This window comes from Mus caroli, chromosome 9 (genome assembly GCF_900094665.2).
Source record: "Mus caroli chromosome 9, CAROLI_EIJ_v1.1, whole genome shotgun sequence".
Classification (NCBI taxonomy): domain Eukaryota; kingdom Metazoa; phylum Chordata; class Mammalia; order Rodentia; family Muridae; genus Mus; species Mus caroli.
Window position 1 is genome coordinate 67,693,466 of NC_034578.1, and position 12,137 is coordinate 67,705,602.

Below are 12,137 nucleotides of genomic sequence, written 5' to 3' on the forward strand. Positions count from 1 at the left end.
CTTCTTCTTCTTCTTCTTCCTCTCCTCCTCCTCCTCTTCCTCCTCCTTCTTCTTCTTTTTCAGAGAAAGGGGCTATACTTTCATTAGGGAGGTGTGGGAAGCCACATGTGCCGTTGCAGAGTGGCGCAGGCTACTGCTGGCCACCACGCATAAGTTTGGGCAAATGACCAATGCTTACTTATGCAGTAAAGTTTTTTGCCAAAACACTGCCTGGCCCGGGCATGATAATGAGGCTCTGCAAAGTACTGAGAGAATAACCAATCAGATGTGAGACATGCAAATGAGGTATGATAATGAGGTACTGTGAGATAGAGAGAGTAGCCAATCAGATGAGGAACATGCAAATGAGATATCGTGCATAACCAATCCAGGTGTGAGACACGCCTCTCCTAGGCCTATATAAGCAGCACCAGTTCTGGGCTCGGGGTCTCTTCGCCTCTACAATCAAGCTCTCCCAATAAACATGTGCAGAAGGATCCTGTTGCAGCGTCATTCTTGCTGGTCTAGTCGGATGCGTGCAAGAGGGAGGCAACAGTCACCAGGAGACAGTGGCCATCTTTCTAGGAAAAAAATATGGAACGCTTCACAAATTTGTGTTATCCTTGCACAGGGGCCATGCTAATCTTCTCTGTATCATTCCAATCTTAGTATATGTGCTGCCAAAGCGAGAACAAAGGTTTTTTTTTTTCTTTTCTTTTCTTAAAAGATTTGAAAAACTAAGTCCTCAAGCTGATCTGGATCTGCAAACTGGCAACTTCTGAGCTTGCCACCGCTGCTACACTCAGCCTCACAGCAGACTTGTGCGGTTATCCTCACAAGATCAAGACAGGAACAGTCCCCGCATGGACGAGGGAGGGCTCACAAGCCCCCTCTTCTAGCTGAGGCTATTGCCAGTTAATGGCTGCTGAGAAAGGGAGTCATTTTCTCTCTGGGTGTGGCCATTTGTAGATTGCCAATGTTGCAGTGGATGTCCCCACCCACGGGTGTATACAACCAGCACTAATTGAGACTCAGTGTATTGTTTTGAAAAAAAATGGGGAGGAGGCATGGAGTAGGGAGAGGTCCAAGAGGAGTAGGGTATGGATATAACTGAAATATATCAGACACAAGTGTGAGATTCTCAAAGAATAAAAAAAAATAGTTTTAAGGGGTTGGAGAGATGGCTCAGCGGTTAGGAGCATAGAGTACTCTTCCAGAAGTCCTGAGTTCAAATCTCAGCAACTACATGGTGGCTCACAACCATCTGTGATGAGATCTGATGCTCTCTTCTGGTATGTCTGAAGACAGCTACAGTGTACTGGATATAAAATAAAATAACTTAAAAGGTCTTCAGGGGCTAGAGAAATGGCACAGCAGTTTATTAAAGAGCACTGGATGCTTTTCTGGAGGACCTGGGTTCAGTTCCCAGCATGCATGTAGTGGCTCACAACCATGGGTAACTCCAGTTCCAAGGGATCTGATGCCCTCTTCTGACCTCCGTCAGCACCAGGCATGCATGTGATGCAAATACATACATGCATAACATAAAAATAACCAAGATATGTCTGCTATCATGCCCTTTCTCTCCTTAGCTTTCTTTCTTTCTTTCTTTTTTTTTTCTTTTCTTTTTTTTTTTTTTTTTTTTTTGGTTTTTCGAGACAGGGTTTCTCTGTATAGCCCTGGCTGTCCTGGAAATCACTTTGTAGACCAGGCTGGTCTCTCTTAGCTTTCTTTAATCAAAGGATATTACCCTCTGAAAGGATGCACCACCCCTTATCCAATCAGTCCACTTTATCCTCTGTTTCCCAACCATCCTCACCTCCTTCAGCATTTTAAAATTTTTTGGTAAGATTTATCGATTTTATGTATGTGAATATACTGTTGCTGTCTTCAGACACATCAGATCCTATTACAGATGGTTGTGAGCTACCATGTGGTTGCTGGGAATTGAACTCATGGTCTCTGGAAGAGCAGTCAGTGCTCCTAACCACTGAGCGATCTCTTCAATCCCCTAGCATTTCTGATAATTCGTTAAGAGGTTAGGAAATCCAGGCAGTGGTGGTGCACACCTTTAATCTCAGCAATTCGGAGGCAGAGGCAGGTAGATCTCTGAGTTTGAGGCCAGGATGGTCGTTATAGAGAGTTCCAGGATAGCCAAAGTTACACAGATAGACCCTGTCTCAGAAAAGCAAAAATAAAGAAAACACAAAAAGAGGTTATGAGTTAGCAGGGATGTAGGTAGTTACTGAGCCATCTCTCCAGCCCACCACTCTTGTTCAATACATGGCTTGAAGTCTCAGTGAAGTAGTAAGTCAGGAGAAAGAAAAAAAAATGATATAAATAGGAAAGGAAGAAGACATCAGAAAACTCTGAATTAGATATGATAAACACATCCAGAAAACTGCAGAGTACAAAATAAAAATACAGAAATTAGTAGCTTTTCTTTCTACTAATAACAGTTATTAAGAAATTAAAAAAAAATTCCATTCACAAGAACTTAAAATAGCCTAAGATTGAGCTAATAAAGGAAGTGAAAGACCTCCACTACAAAGACTACATATTGAAGATCTGGGCATGGCAACACATAGTTGTAATACCAACACATGGCTGGGTTGAGGCTGGATGAAGAAGTCCAAGGTCATCCTTGTCTACAGAGTGAGCTAAAGGGTAGCCTTGATTACATGAGTTCTTGTCTCTAAAGAAATATGAAGAAGAAAGAAACTGGACACACTAGAAGATTGAATGACCTTCCATGCCTACGGCTGGTAGTTAGGATTGTAAAATGGTTAGAATATCCAAAACCATCATAAGATTCCAAAGACCTATAAAATCACAGTGACCTTCTTTGCAGAATTACCAAAAAAAAAAAATCTTAAATTTCATGTAGAAACCCAGCAAGATGCTAACCATAGGACTAGCCTATGTTTCATAATTCTACCAATAGATATGCAGCTTCAAACATATATATATATATATACAAATATATATATACACATATATACATATATGTATATATATATACACAAAAGACACATGCAAGCCTTCCTCACTTCCGGGCTATGTTTGTGGTTGCCCTTGGTTGGGAGCCATCTTCCACTTAAAACAGGAAGGTGGCAACCACAAAGGTGGCGAAAAGTCTCTGGCATCAATCAGCTACAGCTACAATGTTCTATGAAAAGCAGACAGTCCATGCCGTGGTACAAACTGACTCTGAAGATCAGACAGGGTAACAAGCAAGTCATGCTTGCCAACTGCTTTGCCTAGAGAAAATCTGAAATAGAATACTATGTCATGTTGGCCAGAACTGGTGTCCTTTAGCACGGGGCAATAATACTGAGCTGGGCACAGCATGTGGAAAATACTACAGAGTGTGCCCACTGGCTGTCCCTGATACAGCTGATTCTGTTATCATTAGAAGCATGCTAGAACAGACTGGAGAAAAATGAACCAGGCATTTCCTTAACAAAGCTCGTCCATAAATCAAAACAAAACAAAACAAAACAAAAATAAAAAACAAAGCCAGACATGGTGTCTCACGCCTTTAATCCCAGCATTTAGGAGGCAGAGGCAGGTGGATTTCTGAGTTTGAGGCCAGCCTGGTCTACAAAGTGAGTTCCAGGACAGCCAGGGCTACACAGAGAAACCCTGTCTCAAAAAACAAAATAACAAAAAACCAAAATAAAAAACAAACAAACAAACAAACAAATAAAAGAATTTCCATAGCCTTAATCTTCAGCTTTTCTCACAACAATCACAAACTGTGAATGGCTTCAATGTCTATTAAGAGGAAAAGGAATCATTGTGTTAAATTCAGATAATATAACATCACACAGTGTATCACAATAGAACAGACATGCACCAACATCATTCCACACACTGTGGTGTATAAGAGAGACCCTTAAAGAATAAATAGTATCTAAATCCATCATGAATATTAAAAAATACACAGAATGAACTGACGGTGACATGACTCATAAGAGTGGCTTTCTTGAAGAAGGCAGGTACTGATTGAAAACATATATAGTGGATTCCTCCTGGTCACTAAAAATGTTGTCTTGAGTCAAATATATTTGAATACATATAAAGTCATATTCACTAGTGGATTATGTGTACAACAATCGTTTCATAATACGATTAAGGCTGAAGAGATGGCTCAGTGATTAATAATGGCTTTTCTTGTAGGGGACCCAAGTTTGGTTCCTAGAACCCATATGGCAGCTCACAAATGATGAATAACTCTAGTTCCAAGGTGTCCAGTGTGATCTTCTGGCCTCCAAGGACACCGTACATACATAGTGCAAAGACATATAAGAAGGCAAATTCTCTTTCTCATAAAAATAAATAAATCTTACAAAAATTTTATCTAGTGATGTTATAGCCATATTAGTTTCTGTACAGTCTATAATGCTCACATATAGGAATTTTAACAGCACATTTCCTCAAATATGTCCCTATCAATAAGCAATAGATGAAAAAATATACATACATACATGCATACATTGTTATTTGTATTACAGAAGGTTGTATCATGAACATTTGTTTTGTTTGGGAATGTTTTCTATCCCCAAATTGTTCTACAGACATTCAGATTTTCCTATTGGCAAATGATCTTATCCATTTCTGCTGCTGTGAACTGTGTATTCATTATGATAAACACAATCTGCCACGACTGACAAATCTCACAAGAGTTAATGTTGCAAAAATTGAATTCTCAATTCACAGTCACAGCCAGATCTTGTTCAGGTGACTCTCTGACATCCTACAACTGTACCTCCTGGAATATGAAGTCTCCTAAGCCATAGTAAGAATGAGGCTGGAAGGTCGCCCATGGGGCTTTTAAGGACCAGGCAGAAACACTGCTTACATCAGTTCCACCCACATCCCACTAACCAAACTGCTAGGAAGGCTTCAACCTAACTGCCTCGGCACCCAGCGGAAAGAGACCACATAGCTTCGCTCTCCCTACAGCTCTCCACAGGCTGTACTGTGGGGGCATAGCTTAGCATGTCTGGGCTTGGTCCCCAGTACCACAAAAAGATAAACAAGTGACTATTATGTTAGTGGTGGACAGCAAAGGAGCTTCCCTTCAAATACATGGCAGTACAGGAAGAAAGAAAACATGGACGGGTAGAGAGGCTTCCTCAAACTCCCACACAGAGCCAATTCACACTGTTCAGCCTCCTATATAGAGAAGAAACATTATCACCTTCCTCTCATAATGTAGTAATGCATATTTATTGTTCTTATGTAAATTGGGCCGACACCCACAGCATGAGCACTTACAATGGGAAGGCTGCTTACCAGTGTGACTGACTTCTGCCTGAGAAGCTGGGCTGTGTGTGTACCATGAATCACATGGATTTATTATGAACCCGTTTTTCCAGTTGTAAGTGTTACTCTAATTATGTGGTTTAATTATCTATTACTCAAGTCTAAGAAATATAAGTTCCAAAATTCAAAGAAAAGGCTTCATCCCTTTGAAGAGCCACTGGTAGGCCTGCTTCACAAAAACTTCAAGTAGGCTCCTTGAAGAGAGCCTGTTGAACTATGCAGGAGAGAGACCTGCTCACCCTGCAATTGTGTTTGCCTCACTGTGCCTCACCCCAGCTCTGAAGTAAAATCAAAGGCAACTGCTAGCACATCCTTCTGGTGCCTCTGGCCTGAAGAAGACTCATTTCCTTGGACAACTTGGACTCCTGACCACCATGAGGAATAAAGGTAGGCCCGATAGGTTGTGTATACACACACACACACACACAGATACACACTGGTGAGGACCCAGGGAGAAGAGAGGAGGGAGAGAAGGAGAGAGGGAGAGGGAGAGGGAAAGGGAGAGGGAGAGAGAGGGAGGGAGAGAGAAGAGGGAGGGAGGGAGAGAGAGAGCTTCTTTACAGGTTTAATAATAGTGAATTGCCTTGTGAAATCATTCCATGTTTGAACCTAGACAGGTCTTTTGGTCAGACTGGCTCACTGTATCTTAAAAGATTAGTCAACATCTTTATGTTTCAAATGAAAAATTTCAAAGATGTGTCATTAGTGAACCAGAGTCAAAGCAGAGTTAGACACTACTCCTTCCCACAGAAGGTAAATAAAGATCATAGCTGAACTGTGTTGCTCTACAGCTTTCTACACAGATGGCAGTCATTAGGAAGGGACGGTGGCTCCTGAGGTCAGGCAGGTTCTTCCTCAGAGCTCACACACCAACAGGAATCTTCAGCACTAATGATTGTCCAGTCATGGTCTCCTACCCAGACATTTCTGCCTTTATGAGATGATGAATTGCTGAGTCTGCTTGTTTAGACGAATGAGTGCACATGGAAAGGCTTAGAATAAATTGAGAGCTAGGGAAATCTCAGACCGAGAATGTTAACTTTGCATTTTGTCTAGAAACAACTCCTGTACATTTATTCTTTTATACTTTAGAAAACATCTTAGTTATTTCAAATTGGTAAGCATAAGAAAAAGAGCACCTTTTAAACTTCTTGGAGATAGACATCTGAGTGGAGGTTCTAGAAGGCAGACAGACACGTGGCTCCTGCACGGAGAGGTCTGGATGCAGATGTGGATTTTCTAGCTCCGCGTGAATGCAGAGTAAAGTCAAGATGGTGGCTAAGATCTCCCTCTACATAATGAGAGGCGGGGCTAGATCTAAGAGCATAGACTTCTATCACCGAGAATTTTATTTTGACTAAGAACAAACTCATAGTTTATTTAGTTATGCGGTAAGCAAACTGGGTGTGAGCCATGTGCTGTTGATGGGCCTGGATGATGCCAGCAAGCAACCACCATCTTTCTCCTACACTGTCTTCATTTCAATCTTGAACGATCACAGGTACCCTTCTCATTCTGCATGTAAGCAGTAGGAATAAAAGGGCAGAAGGACGACATTCAAGTCTTCTCTCTGCCACGTGCTTTTCTTTTTTTCTTTTCTTTTCTTTTTTTTCCTGTAGTACTGAGTATTGAGCTCAGGCCATTCTTGGGCTGGGCAAGTCTAGCCAGGGAGCCACATCCTCAGCCCTGACAGGTAACCTTCTTAATGGGAAAGGAAACTTCAGAAGTTTCTGTGTACAAACAGCTTATGGTCCTAAACTGTGGCACATGGCTCTGCATAACTTCAAAGTAAATACTTGAGGGTCTCATCTTTCTATACAGAAGAGAGCTAGAGAAAGAGACATTAAAATGGGTGTGTATTGCCTTGGCCTCTAGCACTGCCTCTGAAAACCCCTTAGTTCTAGAATGTTGGAATGAAGGTAGCAAGAAGGTGTTCATTTCAGAAGAGAACCTACAGGTGAAGCAAGATGCTGCCACACAGAGCAGCATTTGAGCAGAAGAAGTTTTTTTGTTTGTTTGTTGTTTTTCGAGACGGGGTTTCTCTGTATAGCCCTGGCTGTCCTGGAACTCACTTTGTAGACCAGGCTGGCCCCGAACTCAAAAATCTGCCTGCCTCTGCCTCCCAAGTGCTGGGATTAAAGGCGTGCGCCACCACGCCTGGCTACGGAAGAAGTTTTAAACAGGAATTATCTGTCATATGCTGAGTGGGTGGTCAGTACTTTAAATACTTGAAAGCTTATGTTATTTTGGTGCTCAGCAGGTGACAGGAGAGTTTAGGAGGGCAAATGCAATGCAGCAGTAGGGACAGAAGCCATGTTAGAAGGAATTCAAAAGAAATGGAAACGTGAGGAAGAAAGAGGAAATGCAGAGCAAATGGAGACAGCTGTTTTGGAATGCTCCTTGAAAAGAAAAGATAGGGATACAAAAACAAAAAAAAAAGCAGATTAAACCAAATCACAGTAATTTCTGATCCTAGATGCTGGAATTATAGGCATGCACTACCATGCCCAATTTTACACAGTGTTTGAGATGCAACCCAAGACTTCATTCATCTAGACAAGTGTTCTACCAACCGAGCTATATCCCCAAGCCAACCTCTTTCTTCTCCTTCCTCCTCTGCTCTTCTTCCTCTTCCTTCCAGTGCTGGGGTATAACACAGCTTTATCTGCCTGGTGGTGTTGGTTCATGCCTTTAATCATGGCACACAGAAGGCAGAGGCAGGTAGTTCTCTGTGAGTTTGAAGTCAGCCTGTTTTACAGAGTGAGTTCCAGGATAGACAAGGCTACAGAGGAAAACCCTGTCTCAATCCCCAGCCCCACAAAAAAAAAAAAAAAAAAAAAGAAAGAAAGAAAGAAAGAAAGAAAGAAAGAAAGGAAAGGAAAGGAAAGCCAAGCCAAGCCAAGCCAAGCCAAGCCAAGCCAAGCCAAGCCAAGCCAAGCCAAGCCAGGCAGTGGTGGCACACGCCTTTAATCCCAGCACTTGGGAGGCAGATGCAGGCAGATTTCTGAGTTCGAGGCCAGCCTGGTCTACAGAGTGAGTTCCAGGATATAGCCAGGGCTACACAGAAAAACCCTGTCTTGAAAAAGAAAAAAAAAAAAAAAAGAGAGAGAGAGAAAGAAAGAGAGAAAGAAAGGTTTATTACTATCCTTCCACCCTATACCACCCTATACTGTTTTCGTTCCTCTTCCCTCCTTTTCCTAGTTCTCCTTTAGTGCTAAGGCTGGAACCCAGTACCTCTTTCATATGAAGCAAGCACTTCTGTTCTAGCTATATTCTGGATCCTTGTGGCTCCTAACTTTAAACTCAATTCTAATAACTTTCTTTTGTGAATCTCCTTTATCTGGATTCAGCATCGCGGTTGATGTCATGATCCCCCATCCACCTAATGTCTAAGGCCTGCGGACTGTACCTCTGTCATCTGTCCCCTCCTACCCCACACCTCACTCTACATACTAGTAGCTCCCCAACTGGTCTTGCTGCCTCCTTTCTCACAGGAGCACACAGGAGACTCCCGGTGCTGCCTCTCTAGACATGTCTCATCATCTCTCCCTTGCAACACACAGGCAGTTTCCTGACTGCCCCAAGTCTCCTGTTCCCCACATGCTGGTTCTGCTGCCTCACCTCATCACCATTCCTTATTCTTAAAACAGGGGATGTAGCATGCTCTTGAGATTGTTAAAAAAAAAAAAAGAAGAAGGTTGAAACTGTTTCATGTCCAGACGCCCCTGGTTTTTTTGTTTTCTTTTTCCTTTTTCGAGACAGGGTTTCTCTGTGTAGCCCTGGCTGTCCTGGCACTCACTCTGTAGACCAGGCTGGCCTCGAACTCAGAAGTCTGCCTGCCTCTGCCTCCTGAGTGCTGGGATTAAAGGCGTGGGCCTCGACACCCGGCTGCAGTCCTGCTTTTGATGGGATGGCTATGAGAAACCTTCCATTAAGGTCACATCAAACTCATAGCTACAGATCTTGGAGAGTTGGAATTGGACTGTCTGGGTGAATATGGTATTCCTGCCTGACCTGGCACTCACTCTGCAGACCAGGTTGGCTTCAACCTCAGAGACTAGCCTGCCTCTGCCTTCAGAGTGCTGGGATCAAAGGTCTGTGGTACTATTGACTGGCTATTTGTTATTTTTAAAGCATAACTAGCTGCTTAAAAAAAAATCATCAATGTGATACTCTTTGAACCTTCTAAATAGGAAGCCATGGTCCTATAAGATTCAGGGTAGCCGGGCGTGAGAAACCCTGTCTCGGGGGGGGGGGGGGGGGGGAAGATTCAGGGTGGTATAAGGTTTATGTCTCATTGGGTTAAATTATTTATAACTAAGTAGCAGTTGAAAGAAACATATATATATCCCCCCCTTTTTTTTCCGAGACTGGGTTTCTCTATGTAGTTCTGGCTGTCCTGGAAGAGACCAGGCTTGCCTCGAACTCAGAAATCCTCCTGCCTCTGTCTCCAGAGTGCTGGGATTAAAGGCGTGCGCCACCACGCCCGGATAAGAAACATATTAAGAGCCAGCTTTCAAATCTGTTACTGTTGCTACTGTTTGTTACAGAGACTTTGCCTGGATTAAAAAGGATAACAGCAAGTGCTTTTTGTTGCGGATATTAAATGTTTACAAAGTTGGTAGTTAATAGCAACATTTGTCAGCTACTCCTAAAATTATGCTTGTGATTTTTAAAAAGATTTATTTTATGTATGGGAGTACAGTGTAGCTGTACAGATGGTTGTGAGCCTCCATGTGGTTGTTGGGGATTGAATTTTAGTACCTCTGCTTGCTCTAGTCAACCCCACTCACTCTGGTCAGCCCTGCTCCCTCGAGCCCTGCTTGCTCTGGCCCAAAGATTTATTATTGTACATAAGTACTCTTCAGACACTCCAGAAGAGGGCATCAGATCTCATTATGGGTAGTTGTGAGCCACCATGTGGTTGCTGGGACTTGAACTCAGGACCTTCTGAAGAGTAGTCAGTGCTCTTATCCACTGAGCCATCTCGCCACTCCCCCCCCCCCCCTTAAATATAAAAGGGGTTAGGGTGGCTGAACAGATGGTTCAGCAATTAAGAGCACTTGATGCTCTGGAAGGATCCAGGTTCAATTCCCAGCACTCACACGGTGGCTCACAATTGTTTGTAACTCCAGTTTCAGAGGATTTAACACTGTTTTTGAACTTCTGTAGCCACTAGACATGCACATAGTACAAGATATACATGAAGGCAAAAACCCATATATATAAAATAAATACCTGCGGGTTTGACTTCAGAGGTTTCCATACACTAAGCATGTGGTCTACCAGTGAGCTATAGCCTTCATGTGGCAATCATATTTCTGCTGCCCTTGTTTGTTTCCGACAGGGTTTCTCTGTAACACTAGCCGTCCTGGAACTCACTTTGTAGGTTAGGCTGGCCTCAAACTCAGAGACCGGCCTGCCTCTGCCTTTTAAGTGCTGTGGCTAAAAGGTGTGCACCACCACAGGCAGCTCAGCTGTCATTTTTAGATCTTTGATGGCTATATCAAAAATATATTTCAGCCAGGTGGTGGTGGCACACACCTTTAATCCCAGCACTTGGGAGGCAGAGGCAGGCGGATTTCTGAGTTTGAGGCCAGCCTGGACTACAAAGTAAGTTCCAGGACAGCCAGAGCTATACAGAGAAACCCTGTCTTGAAAAAAAAAAAAATATATATATATATCTGTTTGTCATTTTTTAATCATATAAATGATTTTAAAATGTTATATTATATTTGGTTTATTTTTAAAAGTTTTAAAAATTTGTTTATCGTTTATTTCCTTGTATGGTCTGTGTCTATGCATATTCACATTGTGTGGGCACGTGAGGAAATTGCAGGTTGAAGTTAGGTATCTTTCCATATTCCATCTCCCTAGTCTCTGTTTTTCCAACATTTCTGTTAAACGTAACCATATTGTTGTAGGAGACTGTAATTGCTTCATACTGAGTACGAGAGAATATTACATTGCATGACGACACCACAATTTGTTTATCTATTTTCCTGTTAATTGACATTTGGGTGGCTTGTGAGGTGTGGCATACAAATACTGCTGCTATGTGCACAGTCATGTATTGCTTAACAGCAGAGATATGATCTGAGAACTGCATCACTGAGCAATTATGTGAACATCAGAGAGAGTGCTTACACATACCAGACGGCTATGGTGTCACCGGGTGATAGGACTTTTTTTTTTTTTTAAACAGCTTAAAAAATATCTTATTTTTTAATCATGTGGATGTTTGTGTGTCTGTGTGCAGGTGCTGATAAAGGCCAAAAGAAAGTGTTAGATTCTTGGGAGCTAGAGTTACAAGCAGTTGTAGACAGTGCAACATAGGATAGGAAACTGAACTGGCTCCTCTCCCAGAATGGGACATACTCTTAACTACTCCACCACCTCTCCAGCCCTGAACAATGCAATCTTGTGGGACCACCAAGGCCTAGAATGTTATGTGGCACATGGCTGTATTTGTTTTTCAATAGAACACATGTTTAGAAGTACATTTCTGGGTAAAAGAAATGCGTAGTTCTGTAAACCTACATGCTTGGTACTGGTTCACCTATATTTTTTCTTAGCACTAATGAGTTCCACCATACCATTATTAATCCTCACTGATTTAGACAATACACTGGGATCTAAAGACAAGGAATAAGTTTGAATATGCTAATTCCAATTTTCATGTACATTTTAATTGTATGTACACAAATTGTATTTGAAATAAATGTATGTTATATATACACTTATGCATGTATATATAAACTTTGAATTTTTATTTTGATAAAGTGCTTTTTCAAGTCTTGACCATTTTTTTTTTTTTTTTTTTTTTT

At 42.0% G+C, this 12,137-nt stretch overlaps 1 non-coding gene across 1 annotated transcript; it reads right to left on the bottom strand.

Moving 5' to 3' along the window:
• Nucleotides 1–567: 567 nt before the first annotated feature.
• Nucleotides 568–672, bottom strand: LOC115032106. Its single transcript, XR_003837733.1, has one exon. It is a non-coding gene; the product is annotated as a U6 spliceosomal RNA (small nuclear RNA).
• Between the last annotated feature and the right edge of the window lie 11,465 nt (nucleotides 673–12,137).